Raw genomic sequence first — 13,100 nt, forward strand, 5'->3', positions numbered from 1 at the left:
CGGAATTTATGACATTTAACAGAGTTAGAAGTTAGCAGGAAGTTAGCTCGCTAGCTTCTATCTAAATACAATATAGCATGTCCTGACTGCGGGGTTTTGGAAACAAATGAAAACGTACAGCTCTGCTATCACTTCCAACATAAATGAAGACAGAAAACTAAACAGCAGTGACGTTTGTAGGGTTACTGAAGTTGGGCTAGCTGGTATATAATGATGTGCTACGTGACCGCTAGCGACACAGCTATGTTAGCATAATATAAACAAGCTAACTTTTTTTCCACTCGATAAAAGTTAACGTGAGTGTTCTCGGTGGTCAGGAACAAATGTAATCGCATGGCAGGATGCTGTAAAAGGACCAAACTTCAGCCAGGAGAACAACTGAGATAATCCATCCACAATACGAGGTTAGTCACTCATATACGGCTGCATGGGCTGGGCTGTAGTTACATCCTAAGGTTTTAAAAACTGAGCTTAAATAAATGATTAGCGGTAATAAAAGCCGAGGGAGGTCAACAGTGATCACTGACTGTTTTAGGAGCTTTTTGAGATCAAATAGAAGAAAATACATAACATTAAACATGTTAACAACACAAAAGCCATATTAAACGCAGACTACTTTAGGCCCGGAAGTAGGATTCGTCACATCATCACTGAACAACCGGATTGTTGCACTACCTGCTCTATACACGCAGTGTCGAGCAACGGTGGAGACGGAATTTCAAGCAGTACAACATTTTGCGGCAACAACAAAACGTGAGACATTTGTTGTTTTTATGTTTATTTATTGTTTTTATGTTCAGTCTCAACTGTTACGAAGTTGATGTGCAGTTAATAAGTGCAATAAATATTTATACTGGAAAAGAGAATCGTGATCTCAATTCTAAGCCAAAAAAAATCATGATTCTCATTTTATGCAAAATCGTGCAGCCCTATGCACACTGTACCACTGTGGAGAGACACACAGCTCCTCCCCCTGACTAACGCTTCAGAGGCCAGTAAATTTCCCATTTCAACAACGGTGAAGTACTAAACAACTGGTCAACGCTCACATTAACATTAGCCTTTTAACTATTAGGAGTTACCCAATAGCCACATAAGTCCCTTTTCCATTAGTACCTACTCGGATCAACTTGCCACAGACTGCCATGATCCGACTCAGATCGACTGGTTTTCCACTACAATCTGGTTCTACCTAACATGCGTGGTTGTCGTCATAGCAATGCATCCGTGCATCCTGCGACGTCATTTAAATGCAACATGAAAGCTACAGAAAAGGTGGACGTTGAAACAAGAATATACCTGGTGATATGGCTTTTCAACAGACTCAAAAGCCAGACATTCTGCTGCCATGATCAGGAAATTCAGGACCAAATTAGAAACAAAGTAATTTTCAGTCTGGAAAAGGTTATGAATCCATTTTGAAACTGTGGGACTCAGCAAACCACATTGAAAGCCATTATGCACAAATAGCGAAAACATGGAACAATGGTAAACCTTCCCAGAAGTGGCTGGCCACCAAGAGCACGCAGACAACTCATCCAAGGGGTCACAAAAGACCCCAGAACAACATCCAAAGAACTGCAGGCCTCGATTAAGGTCAGTGCTCATGACTTTGCCATAAAAAGGGTTATTAGGGTTAGGGCCATGTAGGTTTGGGTCTCTTTCCCCTCTTAATAATAAACACCTTCATTTAGAAACTGTATTTTGTGTTTACTTGTGTGATCTTTGTGAAATATTTATTTGATATTTGTTTGATCTGAAACATTTAAGTGTGACAAATACAATGCCCGGAAGTGGGCAAACAATTTTCCACACAACCACTATACCTATGGTATCAACTTCAAAATCCTAGGTGATTTCCTTCTCTAGTTGTTGCATTACCAAGTGTGGATTATTAATCAAAGAGCAGCCGAATCAGACAGGACTCAGATCTGAGGATGTTAAGAGCTGCAGGCAGATGTGGACAAGAAAATAAACTATTCCACCTTTACAATAATTTATTAAAATGTGTTTCTTATTTAGTTTTAGTCAGTTTTAAAATGCAGGCAGTGAATGGTTCAATCTTTCACAGCAAGATCTCTCATTTCTTTTTCTTCTTTTTTTTAAGCATAACTAGCACTTTGGGCAAAGTTCATTTCTAACTTTTCCATAATGTTCTTCCTCTACAGTAAGGAAATTAGGGATGCTGCGATTTATTAAGTAATTTGAACAATTAGATTATAAATAATCCTTAACACAAATTCTTTGCTTCGATGCTTAGTTAATGCATGGCTCTGTAGCATGCCATTGTCATGTGAGTGCTTCACCCACATTTGCGACTAAAAACATCCTCCCACAGAAGTGTATTTAGGAGCAGCGTGTGAATAAAAAGTATGATAACATTAAGCCCAAGCAGCCCCCAGTTTTAAAGAAAAACACGGATGACACAACAGCAGCAGTGAAGATGATGCCATCATAGTTTCACGTGGAGCTAGAGTCTGCCTACACACACTTGACAAAGACCAAAGAGGCGGAGCCAGTGTCAAGGTGAGCTCAGGTTGAGTGAAAAAACAAAACGTGTTTCTAGTGGAGGATTCTAAGGCAGGTTCTGAAGCCACTGCACTCCTGTCCAATTAGTCCAGACTCATAATCTAGAAATTAACTTTGGCCAAAACAGAGACCTATAAGCAAACCTATAAGCAAAAAGTTGTTCAGTCTGCAGAAAACACATGAATCCACATACCATGGTTGGATGGACTGGATGAGAGTGCTTCAAAACATGCCTTGGAATTCTTCGGTTAAGATTTGAGTATGAAAGTGATGCCAGTGATAAATTAGTACATCCACCGGTGCACAATAGAAATAGTTAAACAGCTACAATGAAGCAAAATTCACTTTCAAAAAGTCATCATTTACATCATTGCAAACATTTGTGACTTTATTAGTAATTTACACATCTGAATTCAAATCGCTTAACTCTGATTAGATTTAGTCGACAATAATCTTAAGTTAATTCATTTGACTAAAATATAAAGTGTAAAAGTTTGTCGTGCTTTTACTGGTGAGTTGCTCCATAAGGTTCACAAAGGCTCCCATTTCCCCTGACATCGCATGTGAAATGTGGCCATATCTCTTCTCGTCTCTTCCTCGCAGTCTTAATTCAGTCCATATAAACAAACAGTACACACAGTACTGCGCTTTGGGGTCCTTGGGGACTAGAAAAGTGCTATACAAATACAGGCCATTTACCATTTACAAGCAGAAGAACTGGTTATAAAATAACCAATGAATTAAGCAAAAACAGCAACAACAAAACAAAAGTGTGTATGAAACATACAACTGAAATAAATACACACAAGACCAGGAGAGAGTACAGAACTAAACTAAGCAGTGTCACAAGAAAATAATCTATTTAAATCGTATGGGTTACATATGTGGGTTATATGTTACGTTACTTTTTTCTCCCTGTTCCAACACACAGTGGTGTTTTATGTAGCTTATCTGCGTAGCCACTTTAATTAAAAACTTACAGATAACTTCTTATTTCATAGTGTAATCTTCACATGCTTCATCTGAAGCACACTGTGTGTATTCACTCACTAATTATATTCACAGTATTCACTTATTGTGTCTTAAGGGATTCGCTAGCAGCATGGCCTCTTCACCTGTCCCTCCTGCACTTTCCTGCTCTTTGTGTCAGATGTTTAGTTACTCTTTGGCCTCCTTTAGCAGTAATGATACTTGTAATAACTGCAGCCTATTTGTAGCTCTGGAGGCCTGAATTAGAGACTCTGGCTACAGGGCAGAGCAGTCAGTGAATTGAAGCAGAGCAGGCGAAGGTAGCGTAGGCCCCGATAGCGCTCCCCTGGCTGATTGTCCTGAGGAGCTGCGAAAACAGGATGGCTGGGTGATGGTCTTAAACAAAAGCCCTCAGTACACCACCAAAACCCCATCCCCTTTGAGACTGTGTCAGCTCCCAAACAGACAACCACCCCCCCCGAAAAAAAACAAACAAACTAAAAGCCAGCAAAAATGACTTAAACATAAAAAACATCAAAGAGAGAACAATACAGCATTCATATCTGCACCAAGAGTAAAACAGTGAAATGTGGATTATTAAACATTAGGTCTCTCTCTTCCTAGTCTCTGTTAGTAAATGAATTAATAATTGATCAAATTGACTTACTCTGCATTACAAAAACCTGGTTACAGCAAGATGATTATGCTTAAATGAGTCAACACCCCCGAGTCATTCTAACTATCAGAAACCTTGAAGCACAGGAAGAGAGGGTGCGGTGGCAGCATCTTCCATGCCAGCTTATTAATCAACCAAAGACCCAGACAGAGCTTTAATCCAGTCGAAAGCCTGTTTCTCAGCCTTGTCCACCCCAGCTGCAAAACTTAACAACCAGTCCTATTTGCGATCATCTATCATCCACCTGGGCCTTACGCAGAGTTTCTGATTACTCAGACTTTATCTGATTTTGTGCTCAGCTCAGATAAAATAATGATTGGGGGTGATTATAACATCCATGTAGTAGCTAAAAATGACATCCTCAACACAGCATTTAATCTGTTATTAGACTCAATTGGCAAATTTTAAAATGTAAAACAACCACTTTAATTACACTCTAGTTCTTGTTTTAACATACGGCATAGAAACGGAGCATTTAACAGTATTCCATGAAAACCCTGCTGTCTCATCATTTCCTAATGACACTTAAATTTACAATAATGAATTACACAGCAGTAGAGAATAGTATCATCACAGTAGGTGTCTTTCTGAAAGTGCTGTAACTAAGTTTATGTGTATCCTTTAACATTCATCCACTGCCATCTTCTTTTATGCCTTGTGCCAACACAGCAGTGCTGTTTAAATAAATTGATTTGGATAAGCAGCCATATGTTCTGGACACTCAGATTAAGAGAGGAGAGAAGCAATCAACTGATCATCACCTGAGTTGGGTCAGGTAGTGAGGGACGAAGCTGGACAGACATGCCACATCCAAATATATAGCGAGGATGAGCTGGGAATGCCTAGCAGAGGCCCTGGTCCACAAGCTTTTCAACTCTCACCTCTGACAGAGGTTCGACAGCCTTCCGAGGGAGACTGGGGACAATGTTCAGCACCTCTATTGCTGAGGTTGCAGCAAGGTGGTTGGTGCCTGTTGTGGTGGAACCAGCTGGTGGACACCAAAGCTGAAGGAGTCCTATCAGGCTGAAAGTAGAATGTTATCAAGTAGGGCTGGGCCATATCATACCGTTCACAGTAATACTGGTATAATGTTGGGCAACGATAAGAAAATGAAATATCGCGATAGAATATGGGTAAAACGTGCATGCACAGTGCCTTTGTTTTCATACGCACATGGCGGCAAAAGCATGGCAGCAACAGAGAATGAGAAGGGTGAAAGCGGATCGTTGAATGAAACAGATGAACCAGAATTGGTTTGTAAAAATGCTGCAGCGTCACTGGTGTGGAACTGGTTTAGCTTTCGTCCGTCAGATACACAACAAAGCACTATTTTTGGTAGAGCGTGCTAGTGGCCCGTCGTTATTACCGTGTTTTTTGGAAAATACGGCACACTTAAAATCAATCCTTTGATTTTTCTGAAAATCGTCAGTGCCCCTTATAATCCCGTGTGCCTTATGTATGAATTCTGGTTGTGTTTACTTTGCTGAGCTACAAACCCGCACTGCTTAATGGATTGTAGGAGCATTACGGCTATCGTAGCAAGGAGCCTCGCGGAGTGATACGTACTGTGCTTCAACATAATATTACCGTATTGTGTGTATGACCTCTTTTTAGGTTTTGTGGATGTTATACATGGTTATGCTGAGGATATGTCGGCCAATTTCCACTGGAAACGCCTTTTGGTTAAACTGTCAACGAGGAATTTGCATTTGCACTGTTACATTTTTATATAACTTGTATTTATATAACTAATGCACATAAAAAACAGCTCCTTGTTTAAGTGAAAATACACTGATCGGTTGTTTTGTTTTTTGCACAAATAAAGTTGTGGAGTTGTAAAGTGTTTTGTCTATTGTCAATTATATTGTTATCGCAAATTTTCAAATTTATATCGTGATAAATATTTTTGGTCATATCTCCCTGCTCTATTATCAAGCTTGGTTAGGCTGTGGGAGTGCAAGGTACAAGGAGTTCGGTGAAACCATGGAAAAAGACTTTTGGACTGCCTCAAAGTGATTCTGGCAGATACAACTTATACAGATATGCAAGGTTGCTCTCAAGAATTGCATTTGTCTCATGTGGTAATGATGTATAGGTTTATGAGTGCATGTGTATTACTGTGTGTATGTTGTACGTATTCAATATGCTGATGGCTTGTGAAGAGAAAATGTTTCAGCATCTGTATTTGCTAAAGAAGGTGTCTATACATTTCCTCAGTTTTTGTCCTCATGCATTAGTTTTTATTTCGTTATCTCATCAGAGAAAAAGGTTGTTGATGAAAACTATCATGAAAATAATTATTCAACACAACACTGCATGCTACAAAGGTGAGTGTTTCATTCTGTACTCTGTTCAAAGATCTATTTCTATCTAGAAGAATAAGGCAGATATCATATAAAAAAATAAAAAAAAAATCACATGATGTTGCAATTTAGCTACAGTGAATTGTCTCCAGCTGTTGTGTACGCTTTAATGACTCAACAATTGTGTTTTGTTTCAAGTACATTTCAATGCAAAACAGTTTTACTTCAGTAAAAGATTATTTTTATAGAATGTGCTAGGGCTGGGCGATATATCGAGTTTTTTTTAAAAATATCGACATATTTTCATACGAGATATAAGATGTGACAATATCGTTTATATCGATATAGTATATGTTACGTTATAATTATACTTGTGGAGCCGCAAGTTTGCCTCTCTTTCGTCCACTTTTGTCTCTATGCAACGTTACTCAGCCTCGCCTCTCGTTCACTGAACACAACTCCCCCTCCCCCATAGCTTCACCTGCAGGCAGCGACAAGATGAACACGGAAAATCTCCGTTAACGAGTTACCGCGGACCACCCCGTGCGTGGGGGTGAACGGCGTCAACGTGTTAGCGAGCTAACCGCGCTAACGACAGGGGCTGCATGGTCTAAAATCCTTTCATTTTCTCAAAAATCGACAGTGCGCCTTATGTATGAATTCTGGTTGTGCTTACTGACCGCCAACTGATTTTATGTGGTACACGCCGCTCAGCAATCTTTCAAAAAATGTTTTAGTACAACTTTAGAGTTAGAGACTTAGAGCTTTTTATTGTCATTGTGCAGTTTCTTGCACAGCGAAATTGGGTAAGCTTTGGTAAGCTACGGAGCTGCACCGCTTGATGGAATGTCGGAGCATTACGGCTACCGTAGTCTGGAGCCTCGCGGAGTGATATGTACTGTGCTTCAACGTAATATTACCGTATTGTGTGTGTATAAGGACCATAAATGACACCTGTTAAGAGACATGGTTACAAAGAGGATTTCAAACTCAAGGCTGTCAGTCACGCAGTAGAACTTGGGAATAGAGCAGCTGTGAAATCTGTCTTTGTTATTATGCTCATCGTCTTTTAGTTTACATTTTGACTGCTCAATTGAGAGCTTTTTGTTATGCACAAAAACAACATTGTTTTCTTTTATTTATGGAGCATTATTATTTAATAAATGCTGATAATTTATTTTTGAGTAATTTCTTCATGTACATCTATGCTGTATGTTAATAAAAGTGCCTGTGTGACATCTGGGACAGAGCTTTGACTAAACTCTTTTTGTGCTTACCTTATGGTTTTTGTGTCAATAGACCTCTCTGCATGGAATCATACTTGTTATTAATCTCTGGCTCCCTTCCACAGCATGTCTTTTGTCCTGTCTTCCTTCTCTCACCCCAACTGGTCGACGTACATGGCCGCCCCTCCCTGACCCCGGTTCTGCCGGAGGTTTCTTCCTGTTAAAAGGGAGTTTTTCCTTCCCACTGTCGCCAAAGTGCTTGCTCATAGGGGGTCATATGATTGTTGGATTTTTCTCTTTATGCATTACTGATCATTTTCATTTGATCAGAGACTGTGATCACCCACCTCAGGTAAACAATGTGAGCTCTCAAGTTGTGTGGCCTGTTTAATCATGATGATTCGCGGCATAAAAACACGTACAATTTTCATTTCTGTTTTCCTTTAGATTTCTTCAGCTTTGATAAATGTAATAAACGTGTCAGTATTTTCACTGCTACACATCAAACAGCCGTTGTTAGCTAATTCGGGAAACGTCATTTTCCAAATTGTAAACAAATGTTTTAATACAACGCTTATGTTTCTGCCAAAGTGTAACTCTGTTTAACGCAGTAACCTGAACCTTTCCATCGTAGATGCTGCAACGTCACTGCTTTGAACCTGACCAATCACATTAGGACTCCTGTTCCTTTGAGCTTTGTCCTCCACACTCAGTTGGTTTGAGCATGCAGAATTGAGCTTCAAGAACAGTTACCTGCAAGAGCCTGAATCTGCTGCATCACTTGCAAATCAGGCAACCTCGTGTACATGTGCGTATTATTCACCATCAGCTGATCTTAAGCTTGAAATCTAAACACAGTGATTCTGTTCTGAAGGTGGGCGGTATAAACGGCATAAACGATATAAATTGGGCCAATGGTTGAGATTTTGACTATACCAGTCTCTACCACGATAGTGCATGTTGATGGTGTCATCAAGCAGCAGCTGTTTTGGTCGAAAGAATTGCAGCGGCTGCAAAAAATATCATTTGCAAATTATGCCGGGCGACAGTAATAGCAAAGACACAAAGCACTTTTGGAATATGGGGAAAGCCAAAAACTGCGCTTCCTCCACTTCCGTACCATTGATTCATTAATGCTGAATTCTCTCGCAGCTGCTCTATTCGTTAACTTTTATTGAGTGGAAAACTGTTAGCGTTCGTCCTTCAGCTTCACAGTCCTAATGTTATGCTAACGTAGCTGTTTTGCTAGCAATCACGTAGCACATCATTATATACCAGCTAGTTCTACTTCAGTAACCCTATAAACGTCACTGCTGTTTAGTTTTCTCTCTTCATTTATGTTGGAAGTGATAGGAGAGCTGTACGTTTGAATTTTTTCAGATATCTCTCTGTCAGAACATGCTATATCATGTTTAGGTGGAAACTAGCGAGCTAACTTCCTGCTAACTTCTAACTCCATTGAATTTAATGAATTCTGTTTTCATGGATGCCTGGATGTTAAACTTAATTGTTGCACCTGGTAAAGCAGCAACGCTGATCATTTTATTAAAAATGAAAGAATTTAAACAGCTTTTAACTCTCAGTGATGCCGCAGTGTTTGTTTGACTTTGGGACCTGCAGCAGACGGAGTTTTGGACCCAGATTACTCCACAAGGCTCCTGACTACGGCAGCCGTAATGCTCCGACAATCCATCAAGCGGTTCATAGCTTACCAAAGTCATACTAAAACATTTTTGGATTTCTGCGTGCCGTGTACCACATAAAATCGGTTTGAGGTGAGTAAGCACAACCAGAATTCATACATAAGGCACACTGTCGATTTTTGAGAAAATTAAAGGATTTTAAGTGCGCCTTATAGTGTGTAAAATACGTTATACAGAAGAAAATAATATATCGAGATATATATCGTTACCGCACACGCTTCAAATTATACCGTGATATGGATTTTAGGCCATATCGCCCAGACCCATCTGAAGTGTTAAAACATTTGGTACCTGAGAAACCAGGAGCTCATCAGCTGTAGTATATACACCTCAACTTTTTAAAAACATATAGTGTTACAAATATTTAATGATTCAATTCAATTTTATTTATATAGCGCCAAATCACAACAAAAGTCGCCTCAAGGCGCTTTATAGATACAGAGAAAAACCCAACAATCATATGACCCCCTATGAGCAGCACTTTGGCGACAGTGGGAAGGAAAAACTCCCTTTTAACAGGAAGACAATGACAACTCAATAGTTCTTGGCAGAAAAAAGAAACAAAGCACTGCAGATGGGAACCTCATCCAACACACACTTCGACCCGCAAACAGTGTCGTTACATTACCACAATTGTTTGTAGTTTCAAAAAAGTAAATTGTTAGAATTTAAATTGGTTGTAGGTCTTTTCTTTTATCCAAGAGAGAAAGGTATTGGATGAGCACACATACGCACTGCTTTATGAAAACTAATATCAAAATCTTCACATCTAGAGTTGCTTTGTGTATGTTTTGTTTCAATCTAGAACACTATAAACAATCATTTCCATGAAGTACCAGTGATGTCATAAGCTCTGACTTCATGTTTACCCAAACAATGATCGTGATGAGGATCTACTGACAAACTTCCTTGAGGCCAAGTGTGCAGAGCCTTTCATTCTCAGGGTTAGGCTATCCTCTGGAACAATGTTTACAGTGTCAAGTTTTCAGTTATGTTCTAATAGTGTCTATCGAGCTGGCAAACGCGAAACATGAGGTTTTACATTTGGATATCCTATGCTTTTCCATTAGCAAACCAAAGAACAGCTTCGTTCAGTGCATTGCCCTAATCAATTTAGCAAGCTGACTGTCTGAGCCAAGCAAGGTCTTCGTCTTTGTCATCTCCTTACCTGTAAAAGGTTAGTAAAAATTAACCTCCCCATTCAAAAGTTTAAAAATTCGAAGCCTTTGATGGCAAAGCTTTGTCCATTGTTTCTTTATATTTGCACTGTGTGAACAACTAAAACCAAAATTCCTGGTAATGTTCAGGACTGTTCCTTTAGAAGAGGTGAACACCCTCCAGCTTGCCTCACTTTTGGGAGGGGCCATTTATTTTGCCTCTATAATAGTTTCAGGTGGACTTTGCAATGCAGGTGGAATAACACCAAGCCTGAGAACAAAGGCTTTTGTTTGACTAGTCCTGGGCTCATGCAGGTGGAAGTACACAGCCTGTGCTTCATTTGGCAGTAATCTGTCCAGACTGTACAGTGTGAATGCTGAACAATGGCTGTTCTAATAAAACAGATTCCGATTTTTTTTCTTTTCTTTTTTTGCACCATTTAATAGAACAACTTTTTTGCATATGGGTGGTTCCATTTTGGTGATAACAAGCCAAGTTACTCAATGAAATTCAATGTTGTTCAGTGATTAAGGCCCCAAGCATGCACCTGTTGCTAACTGGAAAGCTGACATTGCACAGAGAAAGCCAGCGGTTTGGACCCATTTCACACCATCTATGCCAACAGCTTTTCATTGCAAACATTTGTGACTTCATGATAAACTGTGAGCACGTGAGTTGAACTTCTTTCCTGTTATGTTTCTGTAACACTTTTATTTTGAATACAAGTAACAAAATATATCGTTACTATTTTTAATATCTTCACATTGTGACACTTCACATGTGATGCATATATGTATGATTAAGTGCACCTACAAGAGAAAGACAAAAAGAGACCATATGACAGCAGAGTGCAGTAAACACTGAGCCGAAATGAGGCAAGAGCAAAGGAAATAATGGAAATTGATTTTTCATGTCTGTCGGTCAAGATGGCATTTATCATTTCACTAAAATACCTTTTGGCAACACCTCACCTCACTCACACACACACACACACTCACACACATTTAGGCAGACCAGAGCAATATAGTAATATGGCTGATGTTCCTTATTAAGTAGTCAGAAATTTTAAATAAATCTTTAGTGTGTAAACTGATGGGGAAAACCCTGCTTCATTCATTTTGTTTTACAAAGTCTGATGTTGTCTTACACATCATTACTAGTTTGTTCCTCATAGTGAGGAATACTTCATATGAATTTGAGCTGATTAGACGAAGCAATCACAGTACATACGCACTGTAGTTCAGGACTTCAGCTCTGACTCGGTGGATACAATGTCAGCAGTTTTATAAATACGAATTATCGTGAAACCAGCCAAACAGGTGAAACCGCCTTCCTCGTACTCCCCCTCCCCAAACACAGTACTTACTCACTCTTGAAACCAGACCGTTGACTCAAAGGGCTTACTAACATACTGACTGCTGAGACACACCTTAGTCAGGTTAGATGTCGCCGTCATTATGCAACATTAGCTGCAACTAGTACTCACCTGGCTGCACATGCAGGTTAGCAAGAAATTCCCCAGTTTCTCTAATACTGCTGACATCTTGCGGGAAACTGCTAATCCATTTCTACCCAATTTTCTTCCGTGTGGACTTGTCTTAATAACTGAATGGCTTCAGGCTGCTGCAATTAGGTTTACTGTAGCTTTAAGAGTGAAAACAAGCTAACCGATGGCGAAAACTACCAATTACATACAAAAGCTGACTGGTGTGGTTATAGTCATTTTTTTTTTATTTAATAAAGAAGGCAAGTTACTGATGTGAGACGGTCATTTCAATCAGTCCACCTTGTATTACATTTTTTAAGACTCGACGACTTGCCGAAAGTTAAAGCGTCTGTCATCGCAAGACTCCATTCTTGCGATTGTAATCGGTATGAAAATTTTGAGAAAAATATACACAAAACTGATTTTGAGGCAACGCTCATATGCCTGTTTTGCTTGGTTTACTTCAGATGGTTAGAAAGCTAACCATAGAAAAACTGGCAAATGACATATTCTGGCTCTACACACAACTTGAGCTAGCTTCAGCTGAAGTGTGTACATACTGAAGAGTAAACAGCATGGAATAAACTGTTAGCCGGACGGTTCACAACAACTATGGGCACAAGGTCTGAGAGCGTGCGGTCCGACTTCCTAACCCACCTGATTCCAAACGGCCGTTGCTCAGCAGAGGTGCACAGTTTACAGCCGTTGAAAGAAATTCCAAATCCGACCAGTTCCCGGTGTATTAGTTACAAAGAGGTATCTCTCCCCTTCCAGAGTCGAGGAAGACGTAGACACGCCGTGAATAAGTATTCCCGGAATCCAGGCGACAGGCTTCTTGTTGAGCAACTATCACATCTAAAGATCTATAAGGAACTAAAACTGGGTTGGCTGGTTTTTGTTTTCCACCGCTGCGGTGGTTAGCCTCAGTATTTCCTGCTAGGCTAAACCTCACTGCTGTGCTAACTCCGCCCTCATGACACATTCAAGCACACCTCGTAAACGTGTGCAGACGTCCGGTCAGTGGTTTGCTTTGAAATTTGGTTGAAAACG

At 39.9% G+C, this 13,100-nt stretch overlaps 1 protein-coding gene across 1 annotated transcript in view; it reads right to left on the reverse strand.

Moving 5' to 3' along the window:
- llgl2 (LLGL scribble cell polarity complex component 2) overlaps nt 1–12,964 on the reverse strand; it is a 49,285-nt gene extending 36,321 nt beyond the window's left edge. The window contains exon 1 of the mRNA XM_040038568.1: nt 12,708–12,964. The gene's annotated coding sequence lies outside the window, so the exon portion shown is untranslated. The remainder of the gene's footprint in view (nt 1–12,707) is intronic.
- Nucleotides 12,965–13,100: the final 136 nt, after the last annotated feature.

The sequence above is a fragment of the Simochromis diagramma genome, unplaced genomic scaffold, assembly GCF_900408965.1.
Source record: "Simochromis diagramma unplaced genomic scaffold, fSimDia1.1 OVJJ01000617.1, whole genome shotgun sequence".
Taxonomy (NCBI): domain Eukaryota; kingdom Metazoa; phylum Chordata; class Actinopteri; order Cichliformes; family Cichlidae; genus Simochromis; species Simochromis diagramma.